Source organism: Phyllobates terribilis, unplaced genomic scaffold, assembly GCF_046119375.1.
Source record: "Phyllobates terribilis strain yellow unplaced genomic scaffold, ASM4611937v1 Scaffold_12__6_contigs__length_324123572, whole genome shotgun sequence".
In the NCBI taxonomy this organism is placed as follows: domain Eukaryota; kingdom Metazoa; phylum Chordata; class Amphibia; order Anura; family Dendrobatidae; genus Phyllobates; species Phyllobates terribilis.
Window position 1 is genome coordinate 228977765 of NW_027362772.1, and position 16554 is coordinate 228994318.

The window sequence follows — 16554 nt, forward strand, 5'->3', positions numbered from 1 at the left end:
GCGGAAGTCTCTAGGTTAGCAGACAGGTGGTCACGGTAAGTGACAGCAGAGCAGGCGGAAGTCTCTAGGTTAGCAGACAGGTGGTCACGGCAAGTGACAGCAGAGCCTCCAGGTAGGCTATCAGGTAACAAGCAGGTAACAGGCAAGTGCTCCCAGGTGAGCGGACTAGCAGGCACGGCAGGTAGCAGGCAGGTAACAGGCGAGTGCTCCCAGGTGAGCGGGCTAGCAGGCTCGGCAGGTAGCAGGCAGGCAACTGGCAGGTGCATCCTGGTAAGCAGGCGGACTTGCCCATAGACAGACTGGCGGGTTGAACGGAAGACAGACTGTCGGGCTGGAGAGTAGTCAGGCTGGCAACTGGACCTGAGGGCTGAAGCAGAGGTAAGTATACTGTGCAACAACTATTGCTCGGGCACCTCCATTTTGGAGGAGGTGCCTTATATATGGGAGGTCCTCCCGCTATTGGCCGGGGACTCCTTAGGACGGCGTGCGCGGCCCCTTTAAGAGAGAGGGAGCGCGCGCGCGCCCTAAGCACATTGCCCGGGAAGCAGCGCGCGCAGACAGCAGCAGGAAGAGGAGCGCAAGAGGACGCAGCGCGGGGAGCGACGAGGTGAGAGGGATGGCGTCTCTGCCTGACAGGGGGCAGAGACGCCGATGCTACAGTGTGGAAGCCTAGTGAGGGCCTTGAGTGGGCCGAAGGCGAGAGGAGAAGGAAGAAGTAGTGAGGGGGCAGAGGAGTATACCAGGCTCACCCCGATATATATACCGGACACCGAGTCCACGCCTACAGGGACCCTTTACACCCAGTAGGAACCACCGGAACCCCTGGAGGACTACAGGTCCCAGGTTCACCAAACAATGACTAAAGTACCAGGGCTAGGAGTCACGGAGGTCCCAGCGTCCAGGGAGAGTGATCTCCAAAGAGAAGGCCCTACCACCAGGTCAGCAGGTGCAGAGAGAGACAGTAACTAGGCCCAGCTCCAGGCAGGCCAGAAGCTTAGAGAATAAAGCAACGGATCAGGAGGCCCTATACCCGCTCACTGGGGAGAGTCCAGAAGTGCGCCCTTCACCTGGAGTACCCTGGACCGTGCCTGCAGCATCACCAGTAAAGGTACTGAAGCTTACCCCGTGTGAGTGTCCATCCTTCCTCCGGGACCGTCCTGCGGTCTCTCCCTTGCACCACCATCCAGTACATCCCCCACGCTGCCCTGAGGCCCGTTCCACCTGTGGGTAGCCATTCCATCACAAGCTGCCCTACCATCTGCCTCAGAGGACTGCCCCGCAGCGGCGGCACCCCGTAGCCGCATTCCACAGGTGGCGTCACGAATAATCCCAAAAACCCCATATAATAGAAGTTCCCCTTTTCACTGACCGCCCTGGGTCACAGACCGGGCCAGCCACCGTGATATCCCTCGGCAACCAGAGGCCTGGCTGCTGAGTACCCCACGGCCCTGGGGGCGCGTCACTTCCAGTCGGCAATGGCATCCTGCTGGGCCCTCTCCATCCTCCGGCCTAGATCCTGGATTTCAGCTTGGAGGAACTCGGTATCCTCCAGGGATAACTCTGCCATTGCCTCCTCCAGGGTGAGAAGCGTTGTTGATCGCTGCAGGCCATGGACGGGAGCTTGCTCCGGACTCTTCTCCATGTCGCCTGCCGGGTGCGGTCTGTCTAGTTTGCTGGAGACCCCGCCCTGTCTCCCTGGTTTCTTTTCTCCTCTCCCCTTCGGGGGGTGGTTCCATGGCAACTTGCTGTCGGACACACCTTGGGATGGCCCCCCAGCTTGATGGACACATACATGGTCACTGTTGCTCGGTACGGGCCTCGCTTTTGGCGCCATTCTGGAACCGGGCCCACGATGGGAGGTGGTTTCTTTTGGCTCGCACAAGATGGCACCCGTTCTTCTGGGGCGGGCGCCACATTCAGTATAGAACACAGTCTCTAGGTGCACAATACCGAGTGATAACGGGTGGGTTCATATCCTGTTTCCAAAGATGACGAGCCCCCTGGGCCGTGGGGTACTTGGTGCCGGGCCGGTCGTTGCTAGGGGAGATGTCAAAGTGGCGGTGACACGGTCCATGACCCAGGGCGGTCATTCAAAGGGGAAATATTTACAGGGGATTTATAGTTTTTATATACAGTTCGTGACGCCACCTGTGGTATTCGGCTAAAGGGAGCCGCCGCTGCGGAGCAGGTCCTCTGGAGCTGGTGTAAATACAGCAGAGTTGGTTTAGCTCTCCACAGGTAGAGCTTACCTCCAGGGCAGTATAAGTGTTGTAGATGTTGCGGTGTAATGCAGGGGGTGATAGCGCAGCAATAATTTCACAGAGACGGTGGGGTGCAGTCTTCAGAGTTTTACTCACAGTTGTCAAGTTCCTCAGGTTGCACTGTCCAGCTTACAGCCTCCCACGTCGCGCTGCGTTCACCAGGGAGGGGTTCAGCCAACCCCCAGGTACCTCCAGAGTACATAACAGGACCCACTGCTGTGTGTTCCTTCTGGCCGTCTCCCTGCACCTCACACCTAGTGTCCCAATCCAGTGACCGCGGACCTTGTCGGGCAACATCTTCTCTGTCCCCTGGGTCCTCTATGGCTACCTTCTTAATGAGACCGATGTGGATTGTGGCTGCAATACCTGAAATACTGCAGCCTCCGGTTTCCTAGTTGAGACTTGAAGAACTCTGCTAGTTTAGGGACCGGTCCCCTTTCTGCGACCCGACCCCTCCACCGCCTGGCAGATTGGGGCGTACGGGTGGCCTCCAGCACTACCCGTACCCCTGGGGTCCCTTCCTCGTTGCTGGAGCCTTTCCTGCTCCTCTCTCTCTCTTCAGTCCTGGGCCTCTCCTCAGGCCCTCCTCCTGAGCAGAGCTCCTGCAGAGCTCCTGCTCCCAACTCTTCCTCTCACTGAAGAACTGCCTGCTTCAAGAATGTTCCACCCTCTTTTATATCACTACTTTCAATGCTCCCCCTGATCTATGTCCTCCACCCACTCCCACTACATGGTTCCCCCTTCTTTGGTTCCCCCCACTCCAGCCAGGGACAGGGCTCAGCAGGAAGCGTGACACATCTTGCCCCTCCAGCTGGTCTGGAGTAGTGTAGTGTTGGATGCAGGTGTTAGGGTCCCGGGCAGTACTCCTTCCTTACCTGAGAGTGAGATACCACACCTCTGGGTGAGATGCAGTACCTCTGTTGCGACTGAACCCGCAGGGGTGCCACTCCAGCTTTTCAGAAAACATACAGCGTGCAATAATGCAGAGGGCGTCTGATTCCTGATGTCCATGGTTCGAGAATCACAAATCAGATGACAGGTTCCCTCTAAATTAATCTCATACTTTCAGGGCTTTTTTTGGTGCAGAATATGCAACAACAAAAAAAGCACATAAATAAGAGCAGAAAATATTCATGGATGTTTGATGCAGAGATACACGTAGAATCTGCACCAAATGCACAATGTGTGAACCCAGCCTTATACACTATACATAGGGCATTACAACTCCCAACATTACCTACCGCTGGACATAAGATAAGATAAGATAAGATAAGATATACTTTATTTATCCCGGAGGAAATTGCGGTATCACAGCAGCAGAACACAGATCTCGAACATGACACATATGATAACATAACATTTGGAATGCTTTAGACATTGCTTTTCAGACATTTGTTAAACACCCCCATAGCTGTTGGAACAAACGATTTCCTGTAATTTTCCTTTTTACACCTTAGTTGTATTAGGCGATTGCTGAATGTGCTCTTCTGTTTCGCAAACAGTTCATAAAGCGGGTGTGTGTTGTTGCCCATTATAGCTCTGCACTTCTTCTTAATCCTATCCTCTACCACCTCTTCAAAAGTCCCAAGCTGTAGGCCCACCGTCGAGCTAGCCTTCTTTATAAGTTTGTTGAGCTTGTTGGCGTCAGCAACACGCACACTGTTACCCCAGCAAATTATTGCCGCAAAGGTGGCACTAGCCACAATGGATTGGTAGAACACCTCAAGCATTTTGCCACACACATTAAAAGACCTTAACTTCCTTAGGAAGTACAATCTACTCATCCCCTTCTTGTAGACCTTCTCCATGTGGCACTTCCAGTCTAGCTTGCTATCCAGGTAAACCCCCAAATATTTGAAACTGTCCACCATCTCCACATCCTGACCGTCAATGGTAACAGGTAGGCATACCTTCTTGCACCTTCCATAGCTCATCACCAACTCCCTGGTTTTCTTAACATTTAGTTCTAGATGGTTAGCCTGGTACCATACTACAAAGTCCGCAGCCACCCTTCTATATTCCTCTTCATCCTGGTCCTTCCCAATACCGCCAACTATCACAGAGTCATCCGAGTACTTCTGGAGGTGACAACGGTCTGATTTATACTGAAAGTCAGCTGTGTACAATGTAAAGAGGAATGGCGACCGCACTGTTCCCTGCGGGGCTCCGACACTGCTCAGTACACTATCTGATGTAGCCGTCCCCCACCTAACAAACTGTGGCCTATCCGACAGGTAGTCAATTATCCAATTCACAAGTCCCTCATCCACCGCCATTTTAATCAACTTTCCACGCAGTAAGAGTGGCTGTAATGTGTTGAACGCACTAGAGAAATCAAAGAACAAAGCACGCACTGTGGTTCCATCATTGTCCAAAAAGGAATGTACTGTTTGTAGCAGATACGCTACAGCATCGTCCACCCCCAGTCCCTGCCGGTACGCAAACTGAAGAGCATCAGTATGCGCCATCACCCTCGGACACAAGTGAGCAAGTACTATTCTCTCCAAGGACTTCATCGCATGCGATGTTAAGGCCACCGGTCATGTTAAGACATGACCATAATGCAATTTTATCATACACAATACATAAAATGCTATACCTCCCTACATGACGAATGTAGAATATGACCAGATTACAGTTCGGTTCTACTCTATAGCTATGCTTTCCCACCTGTCAGTGTCTTGGCTTTCATCCCATGGAGGAACATTGCAATCTGTCTCTCCCAGTTTAAAAATGACTTATAACAGAGGACAATAGATGCATGAACAAAAAAGGGATCTATGGTTCATTGATTGCCTACTATGGTTGGAGGGCAAGTGTCAGGGGCTATGGGCCACAATGTCTGGGGGGCCCACTTTGTGTCAAGTACAGTGGATGTGCACCCTGTTCAGGAGTTGGGTGTGCTCCATACAGCACGGGTGTCGACTGTGTTGTATCGGGTCTAGTGATGAGAGAGCATACTCGCAAGTACTCGGTACTCGCCCGAGCATCTCAGTACTCGAGATGCTCGGAGCTCGCCGAGTACTTGTGAGATGCTCGAGCGGATGCTCGGGTCCCCTCCCTGCATGTTTGGTGCTCTTTAGAGCGCCAATCAACATGTAGGGATTGCCTGCCACTCATTGTAATGCTGCAGCCATGGTGGTTGTGGCATTACAGTGATTGTCTGGCCGCACAGAGTCATCAGGTCTATATCAGACCTGGCGCCGCCATGCTTGTCAGTCTACTCCACAATCAGGCAGGGTAGGGAGAGGTGCTGCTGAGCTAGGGAGAGATTTTGTTGTGCATTAGGTAGTGTAGGGAGAAAACAAGTACATTACACATATCCATCTCAACAAACAGTCCTTCTGAGGACTAATCCATCTGCAGAGATATCAGGCAGGCAGTGTATATAGCAGACAGCAGTGCACATGAGGCACTGAGGCTCTATTCCAATTCTGCCTTCTGCTGCTATTAGACATTTCTAGACAAAGGCCCAGGTCTCAGGGGCCAGGAATAATTTTTTGGGGCTCTTAATCCTCATTATTTGCTTATAAAGCAATCCAGAGAACACAGTTTTTCTGCGCCATTTGCTTGTTGGCACTGCAGAATACAGCCAGGTCCTTTCCATATTACAGCGCTAAAAATCCAGCAATTTAAAACTGTGGTTTCTCCGTCACACTGATCACATATACCGTACAGACCAAAAGTTTGGACACATCTTCTCATTTAAAGATTTTTCTGTATTTTCATGACTATGAAAATTGTACATTCACACTAAAGGCATCAAAACTATGAATTAACACATGTGGAGTTATATACTTAACAAAAAAGTGTGAAACAACTGAAAATATGTCTCATATTCTAGGTTCTTAAAAGTAGCCACCTTTTGCTTTGATGACTGCTTTGCACACTCTTGGCATTCTCTTGGCATTCTCCCAAAAAGGCCATTTGCACCACCTGCCAGGCCAGCATCAGCAGGCACATGGCAGCAAAGCACCCAACTTTGTGGGCCGAACCCCAGGGTCCAGGAACAGTGTCTGCGGGTGGCACCATTGCTTCTTCCGCTGTTGTGCATGCAAGCCAATCCTCTGTTCATGGTGCATGCGATGATGCCTCCTGCCCTGCACCTGTCGTTGCACACTCTCAATTAGCAGCATCAGGAAGCACGTCCACGTCCTTGAACCAGCGCAGCGTTCAGTTGTCCATACCCCAGTCCTTGGAACGCAAGCGCAAATACGCAGCCAATGCCCCACAGGCCACACTACTAAATTCTCACATTTCACGACTGCTTACGCTCGAAATGTTGCCTTTTAGGCTCGTGGAGATGGAAGCATTCCGCAACCTGATGGCGGCGGCCGTCCTTCGGTACTCGGTCCCCAGCCGCCACTATTTCTCCCGGTGTGCCGTCCCCGCATTACACAAGCACGTGTCCAAAAACATTAGCCGTGCCCTCAACAACGCAGTTACCGGGAAAGTCCACCTAACCACGGACATGTGGACAAGTGCTTCTGGGCAGGGATGGTACATCTCGCTGACGGCACACTGGGTTAACATAGTGAAAGCTGGGACCCAGTCGGACCTTGGGACGGAACACATCCTCCCGATTCCAAGGATTGTGGGCCCTAGGTCAATCAGGGTTGCCCCCACGGTCCACAGCTCCTGTGCCTCATCCTCCTCAGCCTACTTCTCCTCTTCAGCCTCCATCTCTGAAATTACCACATCAGTCACAAGCTTGAAGCACTGCAGCACTGCCTCGGCCAAGCGGCAACAGGCTGTGCTGAAGTTAATATGCTAAAGTGACAAACCGCACAATGCTGAAGAGTTGTGGACAGCTCTGAAAGAGCAGGCAGATCTGTGGCTCACACCGCTGAACCTACAGCCAGGCATGGTTGTGTGTGACAATGGCCGGAACCTGGTGGCGGCTCTGAGGCGAGGCGAGCTCACACACGTACCATGCCTGGCCTATGTGCTTAACTTCGTGGTTCAGCGGTTTCCCAAATCCTACCCAGAGCTGCCGGATCTGCTTGTTAAAGTACGCCGCCTGCGTGCCCATTTTAGAAAGTCACCTACAGCTTCCGCCGCCCTTGCTGTGTTTCAGCAGCGTTTGCAGTTTCTGGCTCACAGACTGGTGTGTGATGTTCCCACGTGTTGGAACTCTACACTGCAGATGTTGGGAAGGATTTGTGAGCAGAAGAGGGCAGTTGTTGAGTACCAGCATCAACAAGGCAGTCGGTATTCAGTTCAGACTCCACACATAAGACCTCAGGAGTGGACATGGATGTCAGACATATGTACCATTCTCCAAAACTTTGAGGACTCCACCAAGATGGTGAGCGGCGATGACGTCATAATTAGCGTCACCATCCCGCTGCTCTATCTTCTGAAATGCTCTCTGCTCACAATCAAAGAGGATGCATTGCAGGCGGAGCACGATGAGATGGAGCAAGGAATCATACAGGGTGATTACACACAGCCCAGCCTCATCTCATCCCAACATGGATTGGGGGACAATGAGGAAGAGGAGGAGGAGGAAGAACAGGAGCTAGTTTCATGCGATATAGATGGTACTACCTGCACAGCTGTTATGCCGTCTGTTCAGCGTGGATGGCCAGAGGACTGAGAGGAGGATGAGGAGGAGAGCATGGTCAGTCATCCTCTTGGTGAGGACACGGAAGTCTTGCCTGTTAGTTGTCTGGCACGCATGGCTTAGTTTATGTCACACTGCCTTTCCCTCGCGTTCTCAAAATTTTGGGTGACAGTCATTACTGGTTGGTGACACTTCTTGACCCACGCTACAAGGAGAACTTTATATCTCTTATTCCTGAGGCGGACAGGTCTACAAAAATGGGGCTGTACCAGAAGACCCTTGTTGCGGAACTATTAAAAAAATTCCCATCTGAAAACGCTGGCGGCAGAGGTCACACTTCGTTGGACAACCAAGGATTACAGGCGAGAGAGACACAACTTCAATCCAGCAGAGGCAGGGGAACACTGTCAAAGTTCTGGGAGAATTTTCTCAGCCCCTCCCATTGCACAAGCAAGCCCTGAGGCATGGGGTACTCTCACAAGGAGTGCAAAGTTTGGGAAGATGCTGAGGGAGTACCTTGCCGACCGTACTAACGTCCTCCGTGATTCCTCTGTGCCTTATAATTATTGGGTATCCAAGCTGGATAAGTGGAATGAACTGGCTCTCTATGCCTTAGAGGTCCTTGCCTGTCCTGCCGCCAGCGTTTTATCAGAGCGGGTTTTTAGTGCCGCTGGTGGAATTATAACTGATAAGCGCATCCGCCTGTCAACTGAAAATGCGGACAGGCTGACTCTTATAAAAATGAACCAGGGCTGGATTGGGCCAGACTTCTCAACACCACCGTATGATAGCAGCGTAACATAAACTCAAATCCAGTGTCTTTTCTTGGGAGGTGTATTCCCATGCACCTTTTCACACCCAGACATGGGTATATGCTTCCTGATTTTGGCTATTTGCTCTTGTCCTCCTCCCTCTCCTCATCCTCCACCACCATATCACCAGGGTGACCGTGGTCTGTGATGCAACACCCACATAATTTTTTTAAAGGGTGTTTATGATGCCCGTAAAAACATTTTTTTATACAGTAAATGTTTGTCAGCCCATACACTTAGTGCATGGGCATTACAAGTAAGGAGGCCCGCTCCTTTTTATGAGGCTCTCCTCCACGTCTCTTCCAAGGGGCATTGGAGTGCCTCCCAATTTTTGGCAGCCCTTGCATTCACTGCATAGGCAAACACAATGAGAGGCCCACTTCTTAATAATGGGAACACTGTTTTCAGGAGGCCCTCTGACCTCCACGTCTCTTCCAAGGGGCATTGGAGTGCCTCCAAATTTTTGGCAACCCTTGCATTCACTGCATAGGCAAACACAATAGGAGACCCACTTCCTAATAATGGGAACATTGTTTTCAGGAGGCCCTCTGACCTCCACGTCTCTTCCAAGAAGCATTGGAGTGCCTCCAAATTTTTGGCAACCCTTGCATTCACTGCATATGTGGCGCCCCTGAGGGTTCAGTCGCCACAGAGGTACTACACCTCATCCAGAGGTGTGGTATTCCCTTCTCTCAGGTAAGGACGGAGTACTGCCCGGAAGCCCAACACCTGCATCCAACTACACTACTCCAGGCCGTCTGGAAGGGCAAGATGCAATGTGTTTCCTGATGAGCCCTGTCCCTGGATGGAGTGGGGGGGAACCCAGAGGTAGGGGGAACCAGTAGTGGGTGTGGGTGGAGGAAGAAGTTTAGGGGAGCACCATGGTAGTAGGTATATAAAGAGAAGCCATCTTAGGGTGGCAGAACAGTAGATTAGTCAGTGGAGAACAGTCTGGGAGCAGAGTCTCTTTAGGAGCTCTGCTCCACAAGTAGGGCCCAGTCTTAGAGGCCCAGGTGGGGAGCAGAGGAGTAGGCTACGTTCTATAGAAGGGATCCTAGGGGGTACGGCGAGTGCAGGACGGCACCCGTACGCCCCGCATCAGTCAGAAGACAGAGGGATCATAGGCTGCAAGAAGGGGACCGGCCCCTGGTCCAGATGTGTAACTTCAAAAACCGGAGGCTTCTGGCTTCTATAGCCAGTTGCCGAAGCCTCATTCTAATCTCCGTGAGGGTCAAGCAGGTCCGGGAACTCCGACAAGACAGGAGGGACTTCAGAGCACCTGAGCCGGATTGAGAGTGGAAAGCGCAGGGCAGGAGGGAGAAAGACCCAGCGTGAAGACAGTCTAGTTAGGAACACAAGAAAGTGGGGTTCTGTCAGGTACTCCTGATCTGCCTGAGGAAGTGCTGAACCCCTGCCTTGTGAACGCAGCGCGACGTGGGAGGCCGACAACTGTACAGTGCACCAGTGGATCTGTCGTAAGAACTGTGAGTGAAAACTCGGATGACTTCACCGCACTGCCTCCGTCCCTTCTTTCATCTGCGCCATCTCTCCCTCAAGGCACTACAACGCCCAGCGCAACTTACACTACCTACACTGCCATGGAGCTAGCTCTACCTGTGGAGAGCCACACCATCCCTGCTGCCGTAACACCAGCTCCAGAGGACTGCTCCGCAGCGGCGGCACCCTTTAGCCGCAATCCACAGGTGGCGTCACGAACTTTCCAAATCCCCATATAAATAGAAGCCCCCCCTTTTTACTGACCGCCCTGGGTCACGGACTGGGCCAGCCGCCGTGATATCCCCCAGCAACCAGGGGCCCGGCTGCTGAGTACCCCACGGACCAGGGGGCGCGTCACATAGGCAAACACAATGGGAGACCCACTTCCTAATAATGGGAACATTGTTTTCAGGAGGCCCTCTGACCTCCACGTCTATTCCAAGGGGCATTGGAGTGCCTCCAAATTTTTGGCTACCCTTGCATTCACTGCATAGGCAAACACAATGGGAGACCCAATTCCTAATAATGGGAACATTGTTTTCAGGCGGCCCTCTGACTTCCACGTCTCTTCTAAAGGGCATTGGAGTGCCTCCAAATTTTTGGCAACCCTTGCATTCACTGCATAGGCAAACACAACGGCAGACCTACTTCCTAATAATTGGAACATTGTTTTCAGGAGGTCCTCCTCTAAGTCTCTTCAAAGGGGTATTGGGGTGCATCCACTGGATATGCAATAACAGTATAGGAGACCCACTCTTTAGTAATAGGAACAATAAAACATAGCCGGCTTATGGCTCTCTAAGAATAGTGAGGGCCGACTGCTGGCCCTTTAAGAATAGTAAAGGCTGCCTGATTGCCCTATAAAAATAGGCTTTGTGACTTTCAGAGTCCCTCATTCATAAATGAAACACAATGTGTCTGATGATATCTCACACACCACATGGCCAGATAAGGTTGTAAAATGTTAAAATGACATTTCCTGGTGAATGTGACGCGCCCCTGGGCCTGTGTCGCGCTGCGTTGCGCAGGCGGGAGCTTACCCGGAGCCGGATCTGTTGAGGGTTGTAGTCTCGTGGCGGTGACCCGGTCCGTGCCCAGGGAGTCAGACTAAGTGGCGCTGTATCAGCGGTAGATGTAGGACGACTACGCCACCCGTTGAATGCAGCTATGGAGCTGCCGCTGCAGGGCAGACCGCTGAGGCCGGTGGTAGGATAGTGCAGCGTAGATGGTATAACCCCCAACGGGAGGGGTATGGCCTCAGGGCAGCCGACGTGGATGATGGGGGTAGCAGGAATCACTCAGAGACGCTGCGGTGTGATTCAGGGTCTTTACTGGTGACAAAGATAGACCCTCCCGGAGTACTGGCTAGCGATCGGGGCCTGGTCAGTCCTTGAGCAGATGGGATCTCCCCTGGCCAGGCGGAGTTGTAGGCCTCCCAAACTGACTGTACTCTTCTGGCTACCTTGCTAGAGGCGGGTATAAGTAGCCCACGTCCCTGAGTGTACCGTGTGGTGCTCACCCATATGGCCGGTGACTCGGGGCCTTCTAGTAGCTTCCGCTCCATGACGGCGGTGCTGGTCCCATGCGTGTGACCGTGCCTTCGGGTTTCTTGGCCTGAGGACCTGAAATCCCCTGCCTGACGGATTCTGCTGCTGGGTAGGAGTTAGTCCCCACAGCCTCGGACTCCGGGTCCGGTAAGAAATCTTCTCAGTCAGGGCGAGCTCTGCAGCTGCCAGCCCCTGACTCCTTGTAGCACTGCTCCCACAGAGCTCCTGTTGTTTCTTCCTATGCTGCTTCTCTTCTCTACTTCTGGCATGGCCCAGGAGCTGGGCCCAGCCGGAGCCACAGCTCCCTGTCAGCCCTCCTGGCTGCACTCTCCCTCTGAACTCTCTAACCCTGCCTCAGCCCCAGGTTTATACAGGGGAAGTTCTTCCCCTCCCAGGACTGGGCAGGAGGTGTGACATGCATAAGATTCCTGACCAAGAGACCTCCCACCTGCTCTCAGACATAACATTGCTTGTTACTGTGGAAACCAGACCCCTGGGGTGCCACATTCCCCCCTAGTGAAATTTAGTACTCCGGGACTAAACATATTTTTAGAAAAACATAACAAGGTATAAACAATAATAATACAATAAGAAAAACACATAAAGATGGTTACGGCGTGTCCGCAACCGGGTGCAGTCTTTGAAGAAAACAAAGGTGTCCATTTCACCAAAACAGGGAGACGTAACCAGGTAGGGGTCTGTCCTGCCCCGAGTCCTTAACAGTCTTTTAGTCCATTCCTGGGTTACGCTCCAACCAATTGTACAAGGATTCCCGGTAAATCCACCAAGGACTCCTAAAAATAACTAGAAACACATAATTATTTACAGGATATGGCCGCTCTCAGTCCTCGGCCAGTGGGGATAAGGAATGGCTGCTCACAGTCCTCAGCCTGGTTTAAGATAGGGGCACATGGGGAACAATTCACTAATCCCAACGGGGACCATATTTTAATTAGCAGCAGTCCTTGTACCCTTACGGGTAACTATTTACAGCTCTTTATTCACGCTACTTTCCTTCAGTAGCTATGTCCTCTTTGTGCTCCCTCCTGAGGGTAGTCCTCAGACCCGTCCGGGTCCTCTTGGCTTTCCTCGTATTGGTAGTACTGCAGCTCCTCCTCGGTTAGCTGGGTTAGTATCTCTGCGACAGTCCTCCTCCCAGGTGGCCAGGACTTTACCTCCCTTTGGGCTGCCCCGGTTAATTGGGCCACCAGGATGCTCACTTTTTGCTCCTCTGTGAGGGGGTACACCTGGAAGAGGCTATCCAGCTTTTCTCTAAAGTCATGCAGGGTATGTGACTCCCCTGAGTACTGGGGTAGCCAGGCTGCCCCCGGGATATAGGGCATGGTGAAAGGCATGACCGCAACAGCGGTGGCGCTGGCGGGGGTTGAAGCGGTGAAGCTCTCCTCCGTATCCGGCATCCTTCTCCCCCCTAGTGGACCGTGGCCTACCTTGCGATGATCCTCTTCCGTAGGCCGCGGCTCCGCAGTGGATCGTCAGGGTTGAGGACCTTCCGTCGCGCTCCTGTGACGTCGGCGTCTGCTGGGCTCCTTCCAGGACCTTACGCAACGTCCGGACGTGAGGCGGGGCTTCAGTTCTCGCGCGCTTTCGGAGTCCACGCCCCTCTTCTTCCCGCGCGGCGTCCTCAAGATGGCGTCCAATGGCGGGAAAACTCCACCGATGGCGGGAAGGAAGCGGAAGATGGCGCCGGATGGCGGGAATCTTCACCACAGGTAAGTTTGAACAGTCTTTTTCAGGCACGCAGTACCCGGTGGTTGCGGGCACGAAATCCTGCCGACTACGCCAAAAGCTGACGCGCCCCTGGGCCTGTGTCGCGCTGCGTTGCGCAGGCGGGAGCTTACCCGGAGCCGGATCTGTTGAGGGTTGTAGTCTCGTGGCGGTGACCCGGTCCGTGCCCAGGGAGTCAGACTAAGTGGCGCTGTATCAGCGGTAGATGTAGGACGACTACGCCACCCGTTGAATGCAGCTATGGAGCTGCCGCTGCAGGGCAGACCGCTGAGGCCGGTGGTAGGATAGTGCAGCGTAGATGGTATAACCCCCAACGGGAGGGGTATGGCCTCAGGGCAGCCGACGTGGATGATGGGGGTAGCAGGAATCACTCAGAGACGCTGCGGTGTGATTCAGGGTCTTTACTGGTGACAAAGATAGACCCTCCCGGAGTACTGGCTAGCGATCGGGGCCTGGTCAGTCCTTGAGCAGATGGGATCTCCCCTGGCCAGGCGGAGTTGTAGGCCTCCCAAACTGACTGTACTCTTCTGGCTACCTTGCTAGAGGCGGGTATAAGTAGCCCACGTCCCTGAGTGTACCGTGTGGTGCTCACCCGTATGGCCGGTGACTCGGGGCCTTCTAGTAGCTTCCGCTCCATGACGGCGGTGCTGGTCCCATGCATGTGACCGTGCCTTCGGGTTTCTTGGCCAGAGGACCTGAAATCCCCTGCCTGACGGATTCTGCTGCTGGGTAGGAGTTAGTCCCCACAGCCTCGGACTCCGGGTCCGGTAAGAAATCTTCTCAGTCAGGGCGAGCTCTGCAGCTGCCAGCCCCTGACTCCTTGTAGCACTGCTCCCACAGAGCTCCTGTTGTTTCTTCCTATGCTGCTTCTCTTCTCTACTTCTGGCATGGCCCAGGAGCTGGGCCCAGCCGGAGCCACAGCTCCCTGTCAGCCCTCCTGGCTGCACTCTCCCTCTGAACTCTCTAACCCTGCCTCAGCCCCAGGTTTATACAGGGGAAGTTCTTCCCCTCCCAGGACTGGGCAGGAGGTGTGGCATGCATAAGATTCCTGACCAAGAGACCTCCCACCTGCTCTCAGACATAACATTGCTTGTTACTGTGGAAACCAGACCCCTGGGGTGCCACAAATGCATTTGTCAAGGTTGAAAGCAATGCAAAAGTGAAAAAACGCATCAAAAACGCTACGTGTGAACATAGCCCAAGGTGTGGAGGAGCATTTTTGTTTTTGGTTATTTATTTTGCTTCATATACAAGTCATTACCCTGGAAAGGATGTTCCTTAACATATTTCCTAGGAAAAATCCATTTTGGTTTCGTTTTGGTATGTTTTATTGTGAGTCCGTAAAAGTGGCGTAATACCTCTGACATCGTTGTTGACAGACGTGACCTGGGAGTCAGAAATGCTTCCAGGGGTCTTCCCATGCTGTTCCCATGTCATTTGCGCACTGTTCCCATCGATTTGGGCAATTTTTAGGCCCTCTGCAGACCGCCGGGGGGAGCCGCCTGAAAAATGCTCGAGTTTCCCATAGACTTACATTGGGCTCGTTGCTCGGGTCGAGCACCTGAGTATTCCAATGTGCTCGACCCGAGCAACAAGTACCCCAGCATTTTAGTGCTTGCTCATCACTAATGCTAAATGCTGGGATGCAACTTATATAAAGAATTTAAGAGGCTGAAATTGGGGAAAGTATCCCTTTCACTGGCCACTTCCATCCCACCAGCAACATGAAATTGGGGGTGGGGGTGGGGGGCAATGGCATAGTCATAAAGGCCCCTGTCTCCGCCATGTGTTAGCATGTGACTGGGCTTCATAGGAGATTGTTAAAGGGATATTCCCATCTCTAAGATCCTGTCCCAATATGTAGTATGTGTAATAATAATAATATTAGCAAATACGAGACACTGCTAAGTCTTTGGCTTTATCCAGAAAAAAACGAGATAGGAAGATGAAACTTTACATTTGTTCAACATACTCTCCACTGATGTATCGCCTTAGACTCCGCCATTTTGTTTTCCCTCGTGCCTAGATCACTGTTGCCATAAGCTACAAACACAAAATTTTGAAAACATATATTAGACACATAAGGCTTTCATGTGATGTAACCATAGAAACAAAAAAAGAACACAAACCAAAGACTTATCAGCAGCCCCTCGTACCTCCAATTAGAAATGTAGTATTGATTTTTTTTATTCTCTATGTCTCTTTCCTCATGGGCAGGCATTGCAGGACCTTAGGTATCCATGGTTACGATGGCAACTAGCTGACTGTCACTATATCAGTGGTCAAACCATGGATTCCTAAGGTCCTGCGATCCCTGCACATCCCCTATTAGGATAGGATCTTGGAGATGGGAATATCCCTTTAATTGATCGCAGGTTCAGGTCCCTTAGGGCTCGTGCAGGCAACCATATAACTTAGAGGAGCGCTGTTTTTTTTGGATAGCACTTGTCCCCATGTTATTCAACGAGGCCGTGCACATGTCCGATTTTTTCATCTGACCGCGTGGCTCGAGGAAAAAAATCGCAGCATTCTTGATTTGCCTCTGATAATCAGAGTGCACCATTCAAGTCTATGGATTGGTGGAAAACATCGGACGACACTCGGATGACATCTGAGTGCGATGTAATTTTCACAGACAGACTGAATAAAGAAGTAGAGAAACTTTTTTTTTCTCCACCTCCAATCAAACTCTGATCAGAGTGTTATTAGCATAATCGGACCGATTTTCTCAGATGAGAGAAAAACAGGCAGGTCACACAAGACTTAGGTAGCCCAGTAAAAAAAGGAAAAAAAAAAAAAAGAAAAGCAGTTTTCTCAAAATGTAAATAAAAATCTAAAAGAATGAACATATTTGGTATTGATGAGGGCGAGGCTCTCCTAACTGATAATAAATTGTCATATATATCCCCTACAGTCAAAGCCAAAACTAAATAAATAAATAAATGGTTGCCTCCCCAAAAAATGGAAGAAAACGAGATCAGAAGGTCATATGGCCCGCTAAATAATAATAATCAAAACTACAGCTCATACTAAAAAAAAGAAAAAATCCCAGATACAACTACATCGATCAAGAAATGAAAAGGGAATAACTCATGGAAGGCGAAGAGCAATAATGGAAAACGAAG